Source organism: Octodon degus, unplaced genomic scaffold (assembly GCF_000260255.1).
Source record: "Octodon degus isolate 3935 unplaced genomic scaffold, OctDeg1.0 scaffold00105, whole genome shotgun sequence".
NCBI lineage: Eukaryota > Metazoa > Chordata > Mammalia > Rodentia > Octodontidae > Octodon > Octodon degus.
The window spans coordinates 8958825-8980065 of NW_004524681.1; the positions used below are offsets into that span (position 1 = coordinate 8958825).

The 21241-nt window shown below is 51.0% G+C and overlaps 1 protein-coding gene and 1 pseudogene across 2 annotated transcripts in view; one reads left to right on the plus strand and one right to left on the minus strand.

Annotated features, from left to right (window-relative positions):
- Positions 1–13424, minus strand: part of Sqor (sulfide quinone oxidoreductase) — a 60661-nt gene extending 47237 nt beyond the window's left edge. The window contains exon 1 of one of the 2 annotated variants that reach the window (XM_023724084.1): positions 13356–13424. The gene's annotated coding sequence lies outside the window, so the exon portion shown is untranslated. The remainder of the gene's footprint in view (positions 1–13355) is intronic. The other variant, XM_004639029.2, reaches the window with a different exon arrangement.
- Positions 13425–17088: 3664 nt separating this feature from the next.
- Positions 17089–17782, plus strand: LOC101583029 (annotated as a pseudogene).
- Positions 17783–21241: the final 3459 nt, after the last annotated feature.

Here is a 21241-nt window from a genome sequence, read left to right on the forward strand (position 1 = left end):
GGCTGGCTGGCATGTGGTGCTGGGGGATTGAACCGCGGTCCCTCTGCTTTGCCAAGCTTGTTCCAAGTAGGTGCTTTAGACCACTGAGCCATCTCTCCAGCCCCAAGATAGAAAGTTCTTTAGCGTCACTCTTGAGGCATAACTCAGAAAGCCACAGATGGGTGGCTAGAGCAGGTAAATTTGCTTGACTTCTCTGCTGCTTGTCTGGTTCCCCCTCTGCCGCACGCAGCCGCGGCCTCCTGTGCCAGGCGCAGCCTCTCGGGGCTGCAGCACACCCCGGGGCTCTTCCGCGGCTTCGGGCAGGGGCAGCAGGAGAGAGGCCAGGAGGGAGGCGGCGCTGGGGTGCTTCCTCCCCACTCACCCCTGCTGCGGGCCATGTCTGGGCCTGGGCTGGGACTGAAGAAAGTTGAGAAGGATGATGGGAAAGGAGAAACTTGTCTTAAGGTGCTGTAAAACATGAATGGTTTCCACTATGCCGCTGCAGAGTCAGAAAGAGGCAGGAAAAACCCTAATTCTTCTTAGAGAGTACCAAGCTGTTTCAGGAACTCTTCTCTCATTGCTGGGACAACTAAAAGCTGCTCAAAATGATGAAGGAAAGGTTTATTTAGCTTACAGTCCCTGGAGGTTTCAGACCCTACTCAGCTGGCTGCAAGGCAGAGGGCTGCAGTTCACGGCAGCCGCAAAGAGCAGAGAGCAAAGGGAGGGGCAGCAGCAACGAGGGCAGCAGAGAGCAAGTCAGGCTACCCCCAACAAGCTGGGTGTAGCACTCACGCCCATAATCCCAGCAGCACTCACACCCACAATCCCAGTGGATCATGAGTCAATCACAAACTCTAAAGTCCGCCCCATGACTGCATGGGGCTTTGGGGGGACAACTAGACACAAACCATAACAGTAACTTATCAGAAACGGACTAGTAGCAGAAACGGGAATGTTTCCATGGACAAGGGATCAGAATGAAATACAGAGCACGTGTGGGGGCACCGGAGAATCGGAGCCCTTTGCTCCAGACAAGAGTGGCAGAAAGCTTCCTAGAACTGCAATTAGTTGGAAAATGGTGTCCATGAAAGATGAAAGTAGGGCCGACCAGATAGCTCAGTGGACTAAGGCACTTGCTTAGGCAGAACGCAGGGCTGGGGTTCGATCCCTGGTAGGCTGTGCCAGCCCCAGCCCCGCCCCCAGGGCGTGCTGAAGACTGGGCATGGTAGCATGCACCTATAATCCCAGCGCCTGAGAGGCTGAAAACAGGAGAATCACTGAGTCTGATCTGCGTAGTGAGACCCTGTAGACCCTGTCCTAAATATATAAAAATAAATAAATATAAAATAAAGACAAACGTGAACACATAGCCTAAGACTTCCAGGCAAAGTGTTGAAGGTGCAGCTTGATTTCTTCTTGCTGCTTCAAATAAAACCATAGAGAAAAGAAAGAAACAGAAGGAGTCACTATTAAAAATAAATTAGAGCTCCTCTGCTGCAAACATGTGCTACCTTTCATGACAAAGGAACTGAGCCGTCTCCCCGGCCCTAGTGGCTTCCTTTTTCTCCCTTTCCCAACCAGCGTATCTATACTGCTTTCCTACTCCCATTCTGACATTATAACCTAGAAGCAAGTAACTTCTCTCTTTTTTAATTTCATAGGTCTACTTCAGAAGGACAGGAACGGTACGGCAGAACAGACCACAGCCAGAGCTGCACTCACACATGACTGAGATGATTTAGATGAACAATTAAAAGTTTCAAGTTAAGGGCTGGTGAGATGGCTCAGTGGTCTAAAGCACCTACTTAGAACAAACGTAGCAAAGCACAGGGACCACGGTTCAATCCCCCAGCACCACATGCCAGCCAGCCCCGCCCCCTGGTGGGCTGAGCTGGCCACACACACACACACACACACACACACAAATAAATAAAAATTGAAAAAAAAAAGTTTCAAGTTAAGTCTTAGAGTGGAATTTGGACATGAGGTGCCACTTCCTTGGGAAAACATGGGTTGGCCTGAATGTATTTTGCTTGTCAAAAAAGTATGAATCTTTGGAAGCCAAAATAGAGATCATGATAAGCAAAAACTAGGATTACCTCAAAGATAGTCTAATCCCATCTTGTGCCAAATGAAATTTTGTAGATGCGTTTAAATTAGGGACCTTAAATTAAGGACCTTAAAACCAAGGAATACTAATCTAATCAACTAGGTCCTTAAAAGGGGAGAACCTTGCCAGCTGTGGTCAGAGGGAACAGGGGAGAGTGGTCAGAAAGATGAAGCGTTGTGGGGCTTGAAAACGAAGGAAGAGCACATTGAACCAAAGAAGTAGGCAGCGGCTCAAAGCTAGAAGAGGCTAAGAAACAGATCCTCCTTTCAATCTTGCGCAAGGTCCATGGCCTACTGAGGCCTATGCTGGACTTGGGAACTATGGAGCTTCAGGATAATACAGTGTATAGCTGGGCTGGGCTGAGCCCTGAGGCAGTGTTTGCCTAGCATGCACAAGGCCCTTGCTCTATCTCCAGCATGGGAAAAATTCTATTGTTAAGCCACAGCAGTGAGGGGCACGTGAGTGGTGTTATCACTGTACTTAATCTTCATAACAATCCTGTGAGGGAGGTACTGTTATTCCCATTTACCAAAATTAACGCCGAGGTTTTCACAAGCTAAGTGCTCTCAAAGTCTAAGAGCAAGAATAGAAACCTAGATTTGTGGAAGTCAAGCTCAAAGCTCTTTCTACCAGTCTGGTGACAAGTAGATGCTGGAAAATAAAAGTACCCCATTTCTTGGTAATTTCCAAAACAGTGGGCCTGAATTCGGCGTCATGTTCTTGGTAGACTGCTGGTGTTTTCTGCCTGACTTGGTTACTTTTCTCTCATTGCTGGGACAAAATACCCAACATCCAAAATGAAGGAAGGAAAGGTTGATTTAGCTCACAGTTTGTGGAGGTTTCAGTCCGCACTCAGCTGGCTCCAAGGCAGGGCGGCACATGGCAGGAGGCAGCAGCTCATGGCAGCGGAAAATAGCAAGAATGAAAAGGGCAGAGCAGAGGCCGAGAGCAGGCCGCTCTCCCTTCCTTCTGTTGCATTCAGGCTGTCCTCAGTGTACCACTCACACCCATAGTCCCTGCAGCACTCACACCGGCACTGGATCATGAATTAATCACAGCCTCTAGAAACCACCCCATGGGTGCGTGAGGCTTTGGGGAGACACAAACCATAACACTACCTGTACAACCAACCATCGGGACCACCCCAGGGAATGCCAAGAAGTCCCCAGAACCAGGCTGAGGCTGAAGCTCAGGGGTGGAGCGCCTGCCTAGCAGGGCCCCCAAGTTCAACCCCCAGATCCTTAAAAGAGGTGCGCAGAGGAACAGGCACTCCACAAGGATTCTCAGTGATAGAAGAGACCAGGATCTAGAACAAGAGTCTAAAACCCTAGCCAGGCCAGGTGGTACACACCTGTGATCCCAGCACTCAGGACGCTGAGGCAGGAGGATCACGGCGAGTTCAGAGCCGGCATGGACTACATCGTGAGAGACCCTGGCTCAAAAAGAGAGAGCAGTTTCAATCTCACTGGGGAAGTAGAAGCGCCAACTTGTCAGTGAACAAAGTGACTTCAAGGAAGGTCCCAGAAAGATGCGGGGGCTGAGAAGATTTGTAGAATTGCCCTGAGCGGAGAGAGGAGAGGCTAGGCCCAGGCTGGAGAACGGGAAAGAGCATTCCCAGACGGTGCGGTCACTGTGGGGGAGGAGGGAGCGTGTATTCCACTCCACTAGACTGCAGGCTCGGTTGTCAGTTTTAGTCTCCATACCTCAAACAGCACGTGGTAATATGAAGAATCTCGCAAATATTTGCTAAAAAGAATGAATTAACTGATGGGTAGACTGATTCAACATTCTTATGTGTCAGACGCATGTGATCTGTTCAAAATTAGTTTAAATTTTTCAGTTTATTAGCGTGAAAGTCACATCACCATGAGTCCCCCTCCAAACACTCTCCTCTCCCTTAGAACACACTCATCCCCTTACTGCGCCACTTTCTGAAGCAGCTCTGGAGTCCTCTTTCTTGAGGATCTTCACCTGAGCTGTAGTGGCTGCCGGCATGTCCTGGACTGACACCAAAACATTTCTCTTTCCTGGTCATTTTGACTGTGGGGAACAGCCAGAAGTGGCACGCTGCCAGATCAGATGAAAAGGGTAGATCAAGGCTGGCCAGATAGCTCAGTGGAGTAAAGCGCCTGCTTAGGCAGAAGCAGGGACTGGGGTTCGATCCCCAGCTCCACATGCTATGCCGGCTGCTTGAGACTGGGCCTGGCCTGTAATCCCAGCGCCTGGGAGGCTGAACACAGGAGGATCACAAGTCCAATCTGTGTAGTCAGACCCGGGCTTAAATACAAAAAATAAAAAAGGGAAAGAAAAGGGTGGATGAGGACACATCCTGTCTTCATGAGCCTGCCTTTCTGCTGGATGGCGCTCGGCAGCAACATTCACTGTGTTTTTGATCACACCTCGTAAAGACATTTATGAAAGAGGACTCCAGAGCTGTGGCAGAAAGTGGCCAAAATGACGGGATGAGTGTGTTCAAAGTGAGGGGGACTTGCACAGACAATCAATGGTGACACCTCTTCTACTGTAATTAGCTGTGTTTTGTTTTTTCTGTATTTTAGGGAAGGATCTACAGGGCGTTCTGGGTCTCACTACTAGATGGGACTCGTAGTGAGTCTCCTGTTCACAGCCTCCCAAGAGCTGGGATTACAGGCACGTGCCACCACGCCCAGTCTCAATTGCTGTCTCAGCGTGCCCTGGGGGGGCCTGGCACGGTATCAGTTTTTTAATTGAAGCATTCACTGGACTCGGCAACCACCTCTTGCATGAGCAGTGAGCTCTGCAGACTGGCGCGAGGGTGGTCAACTCGCCTCCCCTGTCTTCTGGCTTCCAGTCAGGTCCACCCAGTCAAAGGCACCAGAAGGTTAGAGGCTGAGGGTGCGGTTAGGATGCTCGGCTGAGCCCTGGCGAGGCCGACTTCCTGTAGGCTGCCCTCTGCTAGCTGTGGCGCTAAGCACTCCCACTCCTGGCATCGTTAGGTCCCAAGCTGATATAACTGACAGCACCCCGGGGTCCCCCCTAAGCCCGCCCACACCTTCGCGAACAGTTACTGCCAGAACCCCACTAGTTTCCCAGGCCCCCCATGGCAGGAGGATGTGAGTTTGTGGTCCTATAATCCCAGTGCTTGCCTCCCAGACACAGTGGGAGACCCAGAACCTGCTTGGGCAACGGCACTGAGTGACACGGAGACAACTAGAAAAGAAACCTCTCAGCCAGACTGTGCAGGGCCACGCTGAGGAACTGAGGCCTAACATGACAATACCAGGGGCCCAGGGAGCAAGAGCAGAAAGGGTGGGGGGATGATTCGACATTGAAGGGGTTCATCCCGGAGAGAAACAAAGCCAGTGCCTCGGCTCCCGGTGCCAGCCAGGCGTTTGTCTGGGCAGTGAGCGTGAGCGATAAGGGCCTGAATGAGGGGCCTGGGTGAGAGAGCCAAAGGATTCTGATAAATCAGAAGCTAGGGAGGGGGCGTTGGGAGGGAGAGGCAGGGAGGGAGGGGCAGGGAGGGCCTCGGCAGAGTAAACAAGGCAGCTGTGGACAAAGAAAGTCTGGAAGCAGAAACAGGACGTGAAGCCACGCGTGCGGCAGCTCTGGACAGCAGGGTGTGAGGCCTGAGGAACAGGACCACTGGGATGGGAAGCAGGACCACTGGGATGGGCAACCAGCACTACCGCGGACAAGCTAAGGTAGCCTCGGCCAGGGGTCCGCTGGCGAGAGGGAGAAGTAAATCCGGGTGGCCTGAGACCCCCAAATTCAGAGCGCTCACTCCCGCAGCCCAGGACCGAGAGCATCATAATCCAAGCCCCTGCTCGGGAGCAGCCGGCCAGCAGGCCACACCGGCAGCCCGGAGGGCCCCGTTAGGCGGGCTTGACGTTGCTCCTTCAGCGTCTTTCTTTGCTTTGTTTTCTTCAAGTTTGAATTAGTTGACAACATCAAAGAATTCTGGATATATCATGAAAAAATTCCATCCTGCTCTCCTCTAGATGCTTGGACACCCCGGGGCTGCAGCTGACCCATCCCGGGCCTCTGGGGCCACCCGCAGCAGCGAAGCGAGGCCCCAGTTCACCCCACCCCCACCCCTCCCTCCCCAGACTCCGGAAGTTTCCTGCTCAGCCCTGGTGGCTGTGATCTGGGACCCCTGTGGACGGCACTGAGAGTCCTCAGCTGCTCCGAATGAAGCTCATGGGAGATGCTGAGAGGGTAGAGTGGAGAAATCTGCTTGCGTTCAGCGTTTTGCTGCACCAGGTCTTGCAGGGCCCGAGACAAACAAGTCTAACCGGGAAGACCGGGAACACAAAGGCCCAGGAAGTGGCTGTTCTGGAAATGCAGGCTCCAGCCAAGGCTGGATGGAGACAGTGAAATAAAAGTGACTGTGAGGCATGTGATGAAGGAATTTCTCCAACAAGTAGCCGTGGGGATGAGAAAGAAGATTGTGAACTAAGACATGATAACAGGACGCGAGGAAGGGAGGCCGCAGCCACAGTGCTGGATTATACCAAGGTCCAGCATGAGGGAGAGAAACAGCCCTGCGGGAAATGGAAAGGGATTGGGCAACAGCTTCCTCTTGCTTCACCCCTTGGAGAACCGCAGCATGCCCTCGCCTGTGTGTCCAGGAACTACGCAGTTAGCAAGCAGACATAAAAGTGGAGCAATCTCCTCTTAGCCCTGCAAAGCCACGCAGAGGCTCTGGAGCGGCCATCAGTCAAACTTCCGGTTAAATATTAAGCTGTGGAGCTCCGGCTCCAAAAGTGAACCGGAGCAAAGGCATTCAGGAAGCAAGAACATGTGATCAGCTCTGAGGACTGTAGGCGTCTCTAATTGTTTGGTGGTAAAGCTGTAAGAATTTTCTTAAAGAGTTACTGATGAAGAATTATACTACAGGGGCTGGGAAGATGGCTCAGCGGAATAAGTCCTCTGGCAAGCGCAAGGGCCTGAGTTCAATCCCCAGTTCCACAAAAAAAAAAAAAAAAAAAAAAAAAAAAGAATTGTACTACAGTCGGGGATATAGCTCAGTGGCACAGCACCTGCCTGGCAAACATGAGCCCCCTGGATTTGAAGAAGACAGAAGAAGGGAGGGGAGGGAGGAAGGAGGGGAGGGGGAGGGAAAGAGGGGAGAGGGGGAGGGGAGGGGAGGGGAGGGGAGGGGAAATTATACAACAATAGCCAGCATAGTGGCGCACACCTGTAATACCAGCACTCGGGAGGCTGAGGCAAGAGGATCACCAGAAGTTCGAGGTAAGCCTGGACTACCCAGTGACTTCAGAGCCAGCCTAGATTGCATAGTGAGACCCTGTGCCTAATAGTATACCCATGGTGATCCTCCTGCTTTCGGCCTCCCCAGTGCTGGGATTCCAGGTGTGTGCTACAACGCCTGGACTCTGGTCCTCGCAGCCCGCCCTGGGGGTGGGGCTGGTGTGGCATGTGGTGCCAGGGATCACACCATGGTCCCTGAGCTTGCCCAAGCTTGCCTATGCAGATGCTTTAGTCCGCTAAGCTCTCGCCCACCTAATACCCCTGTTTATAGCAACATAACTCCTAATAGCTAAATCTTAGAAATGACCTTTATATCCATCAACAGATATATGGATAAAGAAAAATATGGTTTTTACATTTGAGGGAGTATTACTCTGCCACACAAAAGGATATGTTTGATTCATTTATAGGAAAATGGATGCATCTTGAGGCCCTCGTTGTTGAGGGAAACAAATCAGACCCACAGGCTTAAATACTGCCTAACTTCTCTTATCTGAGGAATCCAAAACATAAGCAATTTAAAGCACTAAGAAATAAGAGCTAGGGCTGGGGAGACAGCTTGGCAGTCTAAGAGCCCACCTGGCAAGCACAGGACCTGGGTTCAGTCCCACATATTGCATGCCATGCCAGACCCAGAACCCAGGTGCGCTGTGCCAGCCACCGAAACCAGGTGTGGTGGTGCGCACCTGAAATCCCAGCGCTGGGGAGGCTGAGACAGGAGGGTCACTATGAGTCCGAGCTGTGTAGCGAGACCCTGTACCAAATAAATAAAGATTGTTGAAAATTGAAAAAAGAAGTGACGTCTATATAATAGGAAATAGGAAGATAGATTTTTCATAAACAGAAAGGGATCTTGAGATGGAGAAAGAAAAGGTTAAAATATGTTATATAGATGTCCCTGCCCTCCACATTAATGTAATCAATGTATACAACAAACATGGACTAATAAAAAATAAGTAAAGAAATGCCTAAAAAGCAGAACTAGGGAGGACTTTTCTACGAAGCAGCAGCTCCTTTTGAGGCTTAGAAATTTCCCACAAGTCTCCCTAGCCCAGGGATGGCGAACCTACAGCACGCGTGCCGCAGTGGGTTACTTGTGTCCCTGCAAGATCCAAAACATTCACCATCACCGCCTGAGCCCGCGCTTCATAACACTTTACAGTCTGCTACAGCATCATGATGGGAAGGCTGGCAGCCGCATTAATCCACTCCAGCTGCCAAGCAGAAAACACAAGTTGTGTCTACACAGAGAAAACTCTTGGACTGGCTTCAAAAGAGGGAGACAAATAAGGCGCTGAGTGGGGTTATTTTAATGGAAAGTGAAAAGCTGCCCTTGCCCGGGAAGCCTGGCCTCTCCATGCACACGGAGCAGCCTTAGCTCCCTTCACCGCCTGTGCTCACCACTGCCTCTTCCTAAGGATGCTTTTGGTTTGCTTTGAGCATCTGTGTCTTCTTGTGTGGCGCCAGGGAGCCCGGGTATGGGGCTAACCGCGCAGTCATACAGCAAGGATCAATTTACGCCTGGGTTTCCTGCCTCTGTGAAGGACCACCATGAAAACATTCAGCAGCTGGAGAAGCACCGAGGTTTCCCGCTCAGCATCTCCCATGTGTGGAAAGCTCTGGGGGGTACAGTGGCCCTGGGCATGGCCACTGCCCATGACTCGGTGCCTGGATGCCCTGGGTGAGGTCTCAACACAAAGACACTTTCATTATGAGCCATACAGCTGTTGTTAACATGCTGGGAGACGCTAAATTCAGTCCTTTAATGGGATTATGGAACAGGGTGTGCACCAGGGGCTGGGTGTGCCCGGCTCCCTGGAAGCTCACACCCTGGGCACCTAGATGACAGAGCTGCTTGCTCTGGGCAAAGCTTTGTCTGAGGTGTGCCAGACACCAGGAGACCCAAGGGCCCAGCGCAGGGGCTCCTCCATAACCATGTGGGCTGTGCTTTCCACATCAGTGGGGAAAGGGCTGGGCTGGTGGCTTCAGAGGTCCCCTCTTTCTATAAATCTCTTAATGAGCAGGTTTACAAGTGGGGGATCCAATGGAGATACTTGTTCTACCAACTCCTCGGGCTGATCAGAACTGTGACTCTTTACAGCAAAGCAATGCTGGATTTATAACAAGGCCCGCAGGATAATTGCACCTCCCAGTCCCTCCCCAGAGTCCCAAAGCAGCACCATTATCCACTACAACTCACTGGGTAGCAGCTGCAGGTGGATGCCCAGTGCCAGGCAGCATGAAAGCTTCGGGCAAAGCAGCACCTGGAAGCTCTGCTGTGTGACAGACACTGTGACAGACACTTTGCACAATTCCTCACACCACCGGAGAGGTGGGAAGTATCAACCATGACCAGAAGGAGATGGTGGGACCGTGAGGGACCATGGCAAATCAGCCACACTGATGAGAATAAGCGGATGTCCCTTCTGGACTTGAAAGACCCTTCTTCCTCTATGATTCAAAACCAGCATCTTGGATTTGATCGCCTAGACTTTGGGAGTTCCACAATCACCCTCCGAATCAGAAGCCATGAGAATGGGCTGGCCTCTCGCCCAGCTCCTGGGTCGGACCCTTGCCCCTGAGAGGCACAGCAACAGCACTTCTTTGGGGAGAACTGGCAAGCTACAGTCTCAACAAAGGGCTTCGAGGGCACATTTTGCTGCAAAGACATCATGGGCCATCTTCAAACACACAGCTGGGAAAACAAAGTCATATCAAGAAAGCATCATCACAGAGTGATGTTGCCCATTCCCCACTATCCAGGCCTCTCTGGAAGAAGCCAGAGGCCATGCCCAGGGTGGACACAGATTTGCTCTCCACTCGTACAGATGGGCTAAAGCTGCTGGTTGTCCAGTGGGCAGAACAACAGCTCCCCAGAGTGGCGCCAAGGCTGACACAGGGAAACACACGGCGATCAGAAGGGAGCTTCCTTCTGGTGTGACGGGCGGTCATCAACACCAGCACCCAGTACACACTTAGGAAGCACCTACTGTGTGACCCACGGCAGCCTGAGACACCCACTGAGGGCAGTGATGAGAATCAGGAGGCCTGCTGAGACTCTACGACCTCAGGCAGGCCCCTCAGCAGCATTCAGCAGTCGTCAAGAGCGAGATGAGAGGTGACGGCAGGACAGCCTGGCTTCTCCTAGGCTGCTCTTGGGCCTGCAGGTGGCTGGCTCTTCTCCGTCCTCACCTGGCCTTTCCCTGCCACCCCCACGCCCTAGTGCCTCTTCTGTCCAGAGCCCCAACCACAGTGGGCTGTGGCCCCACTCCGGTAATCTAACAATGTAACGACCACTCTGGGGCTTCGTCTCCTAAGACAGCCACCTCCTAAAGTGCTGCAGGTAAGGATCTCAACAGCAGAGTGCGGGTGAGCAGGGACCAAGTCAGTCCACAGTGATAGCAGCTGCCCTTCCCAAATGCATGGTTCTAAATCTCCTGTCTTGAGAAACTTTTCCTCCCTCTTCTACTATAGTTGGGCACTTGCGCAAAGCAAACAGAAAAATGGTGACTTGGTTACACTCTTCCTTATTATCATTATTGCTGCCATCCACATTTATGAGACGGCATAGACTTTTAAAGCTGGGAATTAAGACGTAACTAGTTGATCCGGGGAGAAAGCTCAGCAGCATAAGCACCTGCCCAGCAAGCACAAGGTCCCCAGTTTGATCCCCAGTACCAAAAGAAAAAAAAAGAAATAACTAGTTGGTTCAGGCCTAGTGTAGGCAGCTTTTGCTAAACTACTCACCCTGCTCCTGGTTACCACATCTCCAGAATCAAAGTGCTTTGCAGTGGGTTGGGAGCAGGGGAAGTGGAGAGAAAGAGGAAGGAACATCTTGGCCCGGAAGCACCTCCTCAGGGTCTGTCTTCATTCCTTACCACACATTTCCAAGCCAACTCCCCATTAAGGAGCCTAGACCCAGGCCAGGCAGAGAAGACACCTCCGCAAAGGGGTCCTGCTTTCCTTTCCACACCCGATTTCATTCTCTCTGGCAGAACCCCAATCACACAGAGCCATAGTCCCTGAGAGTTCAAGCCTCCGGTTTCTCCAGTTTCAGATGTGCTTCTGTATATTTTTTTTTTCCATAAGGAGGAGGAGGAGGAAGAAGAGCTCTAAACTTAAACAGGGCCATTTCCCAAAGCATGAGTTGTCTCCTTCATGCACTTCATCTTAGCTGCAGCTGTAAACAACCTTCTCCACCCCACATACCCATTCAATAAATATGCATCGGGTACCTCCCATGGACCACGTTTGGGGTACAACAAGATAGCCATACTCTAGGCAGTGATGGTGACACTGTGGCACACGTGTGGCAGAGGACACACAGAGCCCTCTCTTGGTGCACACCAAGTCACCCCAGCCAAGGTATGACAAATTATCAGCATGCGTACAACGACAAAGAGCACAGTCACTGAGCAAAAGCACGCCAAGTGCAACCTTCTGCCTCTCAGTAAAAGGCTGTCTGCATCATTAAAACTCTATTACTGTTTTTAAGACAAAAAAAATTAATGTAGAGTCATTTTCTCTAACTGCACCTCAGTATTCAGGTTGAATTGTGGTGTTGGCATTGTTTGATAAATAAGTGGGCCAGGGCTGGCTGTCTGGGTGGTCAGCTCTAAAAGGCCCACAATCACTGGTCTACTGGGAGACGGGTTCACACTTCTGCACCAGATACTATGTCAAGTCTCCTAAATATGAGGGGAGGTGTTCTTATTGCTACTGTACAATAAAGAAGCTGAGACTCAAAGAAATTCAAAACCAAGGAGACGTCATCATCAACAGAAGGGTCGAGGGCAGAAGACAAGTGATTAGCAGACTCCACTGTGGCGGGATCTTAAACCAAGGCTGGGGAGCATGGATGGGAAGTTTACCTCTCTGCGCTGTCATCTAATTGAAATTTGACCTTTTCTTCCAGGAAGTCAGAGCCACATTAGCATGATCTACGGCATGTGTCACCAGTAGAAATCAGATACAGTGTTGTTAGTCTCTTAAAACACTTCACATTCTTCACTATTTCAAAATTAGGGTAGTAGCAGGGCACGGTGGCCCACGCCTATAAACCCAGCACTCTGGAGGCTGAGGCAGGAGGATCCTTGTGAGTTCAAGACCAGCCTGGGCTACAAAGTGAGTCCAAGGCCAGCCTGAACTGCATAGCAAGCTCCTGTCTCATAAATAACTACTTTAAAAATTTAGACTAGCCAGGGTAAGAAAGGAAAGTGAAAGGAATTGAGGTGTCCTGGACGTGTAAAAACTGCCCATAATGAATGCGATTATTATGCATTACAAACATATACTAATCAAAATGTAAAGAATAAAAAAATTAAGGGGGCCTGCCCTTAGCTCAGTTCTTTAAGTGGCTGCTTCAACAAAGCTGTCAGGCTCAGGTTGCTGTGGTTCAAGCCCCACAACTCAAGCCAGCCAAACCTGCCCTGAAGGCATTCGGAGAAAAAAAATATGACAGCTATTAGATTCACTTCTATGTCTTATTTAATAAGATTCATTTATTCAAAGTACATATTATGTCATAAATTCTTTGCAATGTTTTGACAAGTGTTTCACAACTGGTTTCTTCTGACTTATACCTTGGAAAGTACTACTCTGAGAAGGGTCCTTCGTCTTCCCATGGTGCCAAAGGGGCGCCTGGCGCAAAAATGGGTCAGAACCTGGCATTAGAGGGGTGGGCGGCGCATCACAAATCCAGAAGCTCGGCCTGGGTGAAACCCCGGCTGGGGTTTTGGGGACAGAGGCCCCAGCTGCACCTACCTCCCCCTGCCACCTCTGCCTCCGCGGTCCCCGCGATCGGACGCAGCGGAGCCCCGGACGCCACCGCATGCCAAACCCCACGCAGCACGACCGCGGACACCTGGGGCAGGTTCTTGTCTGTGGCTGTTTGTTGCGGCCACGAACGGAGCTGGGCTCTAACCCTCCCGCAGGTGGCCCTCCGCCCCCCGGGCTCTGACCTCCGGGGCCAGCACCCTCGCCCGGCCGCCCGCAGGCCCCGACCGGAGCCTCTTACCCGGGGTGCGCGCAGCCTCCGCCCGCTGGCAGCCGCGAGTGCGCTGGGCCCCGCTGGCCCGGGGCTCGGCCGCTGCGCCCCGCCCGGGGCGGAGGCTGGGGCGGGGAGAGCGCGGTCCCCACCCCGCGGGGAAGGTCCCGACCCGGCCGGACCTCGCTGCAGACTGCCCGGCCGAGCGCCCTCGCGGGGACACGGCACCCCGGGCAGACAAGACAGCTCCGCACCCGCACTCGGACCCGCCCGGTGCGCTCGGACTGAGACCCGGCTGTCCCGCTAGTGGCCCCAGACCCAGACGGGGTCACCGGCTCCGGGAAGCTCAGCGACGCCCCATCCGGTCCGCAGAGGCTCTGGCTTCCTAAGGACGGGTGGCGCAGAAGACATCTTCCTGCAAGTTTAAGCTTTACGAACTGCAGAAGTGCAAGTTCTCAAAAAGAAAAAAAAAGTCCTTTGAAAGGCATTGCTTCTTTGACGCTCGTTTAGTCTGTGAGTTCCCAGCAGCGTCCTCTGAGCTTTCTAGTGCAGCCAGGGCGACTGCTTCCACCTGTGCGCTCTGCCGCTCCTCCAAAAGGGTCCACCTGTGGCATCGCCCCTGCGACCTGATTCTCTGTCGTGCTCAGCAACTCTGGTGAAAGGAGTTCTAATAGATCCATTCTTGGAAGTTTCAGGGTATTAAAACCATGTGAAAAGGCTACTCTTTTTATTTTTCCCTTGTCTTTTTTTTTTTTTTTTTTTTTTTGTGGTACCTGGGATTGAACTCAGGACCCTAAGCTTGCCAGGCAGGCGCTTATTCTACTGAGCTATCTCCCCAGCCCTCCCCTTGTCTTCTTGAGACAGGGCCTCGCTATGCTGCTTAGGCTGGCCTTGAGCTCATTTTGTAACCCAGACTGGTCTCCAACGCACAACAATCCTCCTGCCTCAGCCTCCTCGAGTGCTGGGATTGCAGGTGGGCGCCACCACACCCTGCTTAAAAATGCTTACTGTTTGTCATCAGAACTAAAATGACGCGTTTTACCAAAAAGAAAAAAATGTAACGTAATCGAATGTGGGGGCACGAAGTGAGACATCAGGAAGCTCGAGTTGCTCCCCTCACTTGGCTCAGCATCTCAGGCACCTTCCACATGGCCCAGGAGACCCAGTGGGGTGCTGGAAGTGGGATCTCAAATTTCCAACAAATAGAAACACACCCCACCCTCCCTGGGCAATAACCACCTCCCAGCGTGTGGTCCTGTGAGCGGCGGCGAAGGCATCCATACCTCCATCTCCCTAAGAATGTGCTGCTTGGTAGCTGTTTTCAGTTTATGGCTAAGTGGGTACTCTTTAGAAGTACCCCCGTCCTGGGGTCCTTGTGAATCTGAGATAGTTAATCCGTAAGTGATTGGTGCTGCCTGGTACAGACTTTCTGTTACTGATGGGAGCTGGTACTGTACAATAGCATCAAAGCCATTGCAATCACGTTATTGCTGTGGTCCAGCGTGCATCCGCTCCTAAAGCCACAGTGAAATCTCACTGCTGTTGAAACAGCGTTAAGAGGCAGGGCCTTTGGGAGCTGCGCCAGCCGCGCACCCCACCTCCAGGTGGGTCTGCGCCATTCTAAAGGGCGAGTTCAGCCCTCCGGTCCTGGCCTGCGCACCTGCCTTCTGTGTGCGGCTTCACGGAAGGAGCCCCTCAGCAGACACCAGCTTCCTGACCCTGGCTGACTTCCCCCGAGGTGGCCAGCAGGTGCATTCTGCCCACCCTAGATTGCCCACTCACCTGCTCCGTTACGGCAGCACCGGGCTCTGGAGAGGGGAGCACAGCTGTTCAGGCAGGTGCTGTACTAAGCACACAGAAAAGTCCTACATCCCTGCCCTGGGGAATGGAACAGCAGAAGTACTGGGCCATGAAGTATGAATTACTGGGCCCAGCTTCCCAAAGATGAGATGTATTTGGGATGTAGGAGAGAGGACTCTTTCCTGACTCAGTAGGTGGCTGCACTGCAAAAGACCCATTAGGCTTGAAATTGAACCTGAGGATAGGATTCTGGGAGGACAGCAGAGCAGAAGCCACAGCACTCTGCCTCCCAACGGATAGCCCGGCTTGTACTGTCTAGTTTAGCCTTCAACTGATTTTTTTTTTTTTTTTTTTTTTTTTTTTTGAGAGAAGATGTCACTCTGTAGTCCAGTCTGGCCTTGAACTCACTTATGTAGCCTAGGCTGGCCTTGAGGTTGCAGAGATCTTCCTGCCTCAGCCTCCTAAGTGCTGGGATTGCAGGCAAGCACCACCACGACCAGCTACTTAGCCTTCAACACTTCAACATCCAGGCACAGTACCTGCTACCCCCAATTTGTGTGGCCCGGTCACAGGTTGCCTTACATTCCCACTTAGCCCACACCTGCACTTAGGCCAGCAAAATCCACAAACCCCAGGCAGGAACACACAAGACACACACAAGACACACAAGTTCTCAATCTCTCTCTCTCTCTCTCTCTCTCTCTCTCTCTCTCTTTCTCTCTCTCTCTCTCTTTCTCTCTCTTTCTCTAAAATTGGGTTTGTTACAGCCACACCGGCCTGTAAGAAATCCTCACAGAAAGATCTACCTGCAGGTCAAAATGAAAGAACTCTAGACAATAGTTCAAAGCTGGTGAGGAAATAAAGACCTCAAGAAACATAAATGCAGGGGAAATTATTATAAAAGATTTTATAACAGTATAACAATAAAAGTTATGGCACTGATGGCTTATAATTCCCCTTTTTGTTTTCCATGTGATTTAAGAGGCTCATGTAAGGAACCGTGTGAGTCAGAGACCACCAGAGACCCCCGGCTTACGTAAAGGCAACGTGATGTGGAATTTATTGTGCCTGGGTGCAGGCAGACAGAGGGCGAAAGGGCCATCTGTGAGAAGCAGAGCCTTTCATAGGGCTTGAACAAGGAGGTCCAAGTGGGTAGATCAGGCCAGGGGTCCGCTAAGCTCTGAGCAAACTTCCGAGGTCAAGGTGTGTCTGGCGTCTCAGTGGTCAAAGTCCTTGGAGCATCCGTTGTGAATATACAGATGTTATCAGGTGGCCTGGTGCTGGGAAGGTTCCATGTTTTATTTCTTCTTTTATAACATCCTGTGTTTGCCAAGGGCCACGGCACCGGTGCTGAGCTAGATTTTTTCTGAGAACTGCTGCTAGACAGGTTGCGCGCTGGGCAAGATGAGCCTGACAGCTAATACATTTAAAAAATAATAATAATAGTCTAAAGGCTACTATTAGTATCACTTGCATTTGCAATGCCACATTTTGTTTCTACATAACGTAAGACACTAATAATTTAGGAGACTAAAAGAATTGTTAATACATATGCATCGGACCCACAGCGAAGAAAGACACACAGCTGTGATGTCAGTACCCCACAGAATTAGAGCCCAAGCTTTAAAGGAGCTGAGTTTTTACTGTTATTACCGGTAATCCAGCATCAATTCAGGTTGGAGCATTATGACTTTAGGTTGTCACATGCAATACCCATGGCAACCACAAAGAAAATACCAACAGATTATATATACATATATGCAAATGAAAGGGCCAAGGAGATGGCTCAGTGGAATAAGCACTTCCCTGGCAAGCGCAAGGGCCTGAGTTCAATCCCTGAGTCCACCAAAAAATAAAAATAAAATAAATACATAAAAGGAAATGAGAAAGAAATCCAAGCATTTCACTACAGGCTGCAGAGTGAGACCTGGTCTCAAAAGATAAATAAATCAGTTTTAGGGAAGCGACACCATGGCGTTGGGCTGCAAAATTGGCCCGTCCATCCTGAACAGCGACCTGGCCAACGTAGGGGCCGAGTGTCTCCGGATGCTAGACTCCGGGGCCGATTAGCTGCACCTGGATGTAATGGACGGGCATTTTGTTCCCAACATCACCTTTGGTCACCCTGTGGTAGAAAGCCTCCGAAAGCAGCTAGGCCAGGACCCTTTCTTTGACATGCATATGATGGTGACCAAGCCAGAACAGTGGGTGAAGCCAATGGCTGTAGCAGGAGCCAATCAATATACCTTTCATCTTGAGGCTACGGACAACTCAGGGGCTTTGATCAGAGATATCCGAGAGAATGGGGTGAAGGTTGGCCTTGCCATCAAACCAGGAACTAGAGTTGAGTATTTGGCACCATGGGCTAACCAAATTATATGGCCTTGGTCATGACAGTAGAACCTGGGTTCGCAGGACAGAAATTCATGGAAGGCATGATGCCAAAGGTCCACTGGTTGAGGACCCAGTTTCCATCTCTGGACATAGAGGTCGACGGTGGTATAGGTCCTGACACTGTCCACAAACGTGCAGAGGCGGGAGCTAACGTGATTGTGTCCGGCAGCACCACTATGAGGGGTGAAGATCCCAGATCTGTGATCAACTTACTCAGAAATGTTGGCTCAGAAGCTGCTCAGAAATGCTCCCTTGATCGATGAAACCACGAGAAACCCAGTGTGTGTGGTTACAAAACCTTTTCACTGGAAAACAACATAGACTACCGGCTCACAGCACAGCTGAGGCAGTTGCTGCTTTCCGGAGCAACTGTTCCAGTGATTAAATTCTGCGGTACAGAATGTTCTGAATGATTAGAAATTGGTGTGCATTAACTACATTTTAGTGACCCAATTTAAGATTAGAATGAAATACCCTGTTTTTATGGGAGAATTGATTTTTATAGTGTAAAAATATGACTTAAGGTTTCAAACAGAAATGTCTTAATGCCTAAAGAGGGAATATTAGCTACTATGAAAAAAAAAATTTTTCTGTTTTTAAAAAGCATGTTCTATTATTTCCCAGCTGTCCTCTAAAAGCAAAGGGAATCTTTGTTTTTCATAATTCATATTATTTCTGATTTGTATATAAGTCTGATAATATGAATAGAGTAGAACTAAAAAATAGAAGCTTGGGTGGAGTAGCAAGCTGTAGGCTTGCATGAAGATTTTTCGCTTTACCCTTGTTTTCAAGGCATTAAAAATGATAAAAGCAATATGTGAAAGGGATTCTAAAACGCAAGTGTGGGTTTATCAGAATGTCTGCACTGCCAAAGCTGGGTGGTTATTCAGTGATTTCTTCCAGCCCTTGGCCTTCTTAATCTCACCCACCATTCTTGAGGGCGCTGGATGCTGCTGCTGTGTTTGTTAGCTCTGTGTAGAAAGGAAAAGTAAAGCCTTCCTTTGAAATTTAAAAATAAATAAATAAATAAATAAATCAACTAAGCAGAGAATAATACAGTAATGCAGGAAGTAAGGGCCTGAAAGCTATGAGGCATAGAGAAAACAAATAATAATGGGGCGGAAGTCCCTCCTTATCAGTAAAGACTGAAAATGCAATATTAGTTTAAACTTTCCACTCAAATGACAGCGGCAGAATGAATCTGAAACACACAACCCAGTTATATGCTGCCTTAAAGAGACTTGATTTATATCAAAAGACAGAATAAAAGTGAAGGTATAGGAAAAATATTCTGTGCAAATAATAACCCAAAGAGATTAGGCTTGGTTATATCAATACAGACAAAATGGATGCTAAATCAGAAAAGTGTGAGAGGAGAGCAGGACATTATGTACTATTATAAAATTAATATAAAATCAATACAGCAAAAAGCGATAGCAATTATTAACATTTGTGTACCTCCCAACAGAGCATCAAATACACGAAGCAAAGCCTTACCGAGGGGAGGGAGGAACAGACAGCTCTCTGATAAGAATTAGACACTTTCTTAGCACACTCTTACTACAAAAGAAACAGCCAGACAGAAGATAAATAGGGAAACAAGGGTCAAACGAGCCAGCCGGATCTCCCAGGACAGCTGATAACAACTTTCTTCTCAAGTGCACTTGGGCCATTTCCCAGGATCCGTGAAGCCATCGTTCTTAATAGACATTTTTAAAGTTTCTATTATACAAATTATCATCTTCTATGACCAAAATGGGATGAAATTAGAAATCAATAACATAAATAAAGCTGTAAAACTCACAGATTTGTGTAAATTAGATCGCACACTGGTAAACAACAGAGAGATAAAGGAGAAATCCCAGGGCGGATTAGAGCAAATGAAAGCAAATGAAAACGAAAGCACAACACACAGAGGGCGAGGGTCAGGCCACAGCAAGGCCCAGGCCGCAATTTGCACAGTCAGCTGACCTCAGGCGCCACTCACCAGGCGCCGGCAGCCGCCCCAGGACATCCCCGCGGCTGTGGACCGGAATCAGCCACCAGCTGTCTGCGTCCCGCACGGCCAGCAGAAGAACCAGAGGCCGCAGCAGGCCCCAACAGAAGCTGGGCTGAAGTGGAACGATACCGTGTGCAGAGAAGGAGCGAACACAGCCGCAGCCTGGGTCCCCCCGCAGCTGCCACAGCCTGGAAGTGAAGAAAGAGACCCGGGACGAGGGTCAGTGGTGTCCTAGACCCGCTCCTGGGAGAGGGCCCCGCGGTCTTGGGGTTGTCTGTGACATGCAGCAAGAAACCCCTGAAAACTACCGCATGCATGGTGAGAAAAAGAAAGGCCTGTTCCATGAGTGTGTATTTTGGATGCCTTCGTGAAATACGAAACAGTAACAAACTCAAGGCGTCAGGCACCAAGCGAGGACGGTCTGGGAACCGAATCCGGCCAGCCTCGCGTTTCTGTAGGGATCTTCACCACACGGAGCTGCGCTCTGGTTTTCAGAATCGCACTGGCCTGCCTTGGGCCGCCACCGCTGAGCTGAGCAGCTGAGACGGAGTCTAGGGCGACCCAGAGAGCCTCAGGACTGGCTAGCCCTTTGCCTGAAGCTCGCCACCCCTGCTGCCTTTGCCAGATGCCACCTGACGCCTGCCTGCAGTGCAGACACCACGTTCCGTTTCTCCGCCGTCCCGGCCTGCTGCAGCGCTCAGGACCTCCGGGCCTGGCCTGCCCGCAGACGCCGGCAGCTCCCCTCCTGGCGGGCGCAGGACTCCTGCGGCATCGCACCCTTCGTACCAGCACAGCGCAGTGGCTGGGGGCCCCACGCCTTCCCACCGAGCGTAGCTCTCGGGGGTCCTCTGGTTCGCATCACGTGGCCCTTCTAGCGCTCAGTTCTCCACCTCTTCGAGCTTTCCCGCCAGGTCTGCTGGAGACAAGGAGAAAAAGAAGGGCTGAAGGGCAGCGCTGAGCAGCCACGCAGGGTTCCGCAAAGCGCGGGGGGTCCCGGAGCCAAAGCGAGCACCAGAGGAGCCCGTGGCTCCGGCACCCAAGGGCCAGGAGCGGCCTGCAGGAAGGTCTGGGAGCGCGGGCGCACGGCAGGGCGCAGCGCTGGCCTGGGGGACATTCGCGGCCCTGGGCTGGACGTGTGTGGCAGCGCGTGCCCACGGCTACCACAGGAGCCCGCAATGGAAGTCGCTAAGCCGGGTTTAAATACCGGTCCGAGCCTTTGACCACAGGGCGGCTGCTGCTCAGGTCCGCAGCTAGCTGTGCACCGGGGAAGGTGGCCCTGGAAGGAGGCTGCCAAGGAGCAAGGTGACCGCCGTGAGCCTGTCCTCTTCCCACTTGCTGCCACGGTTTCCACCCAAACAGGGAAGGTCACTTAGCAGAAGTGTGCTCTCCCCATCCTGGAACTGCTGGTTTCTCCAGCATCTTTGTTAACACCGAGGGAAAGTCTGAGTAATTGGCCTGAGCAACCCTCTAGGCCTCCCCTGATCTCAGGGCTTGTTTTGCTGAGGTTTGTTTTTTGGGTTTTTTTTTTTTTTTTTTCTTTTGTGGAACCGGGGATTGAACTCAGGCCCTTGCGCTTGCCAGGCAAGCGCATATTCTATTGAGCCATTTCCACGGCCCCCAGGGCTTGCTTTTAATTAAGGTGACTACAGTATCCCCAGGCCCTCCCCTCAGGGAGGCGGGCCTGCCCACCATCCCCAGATGTGGCGCCTCATGAGTAGAAGCT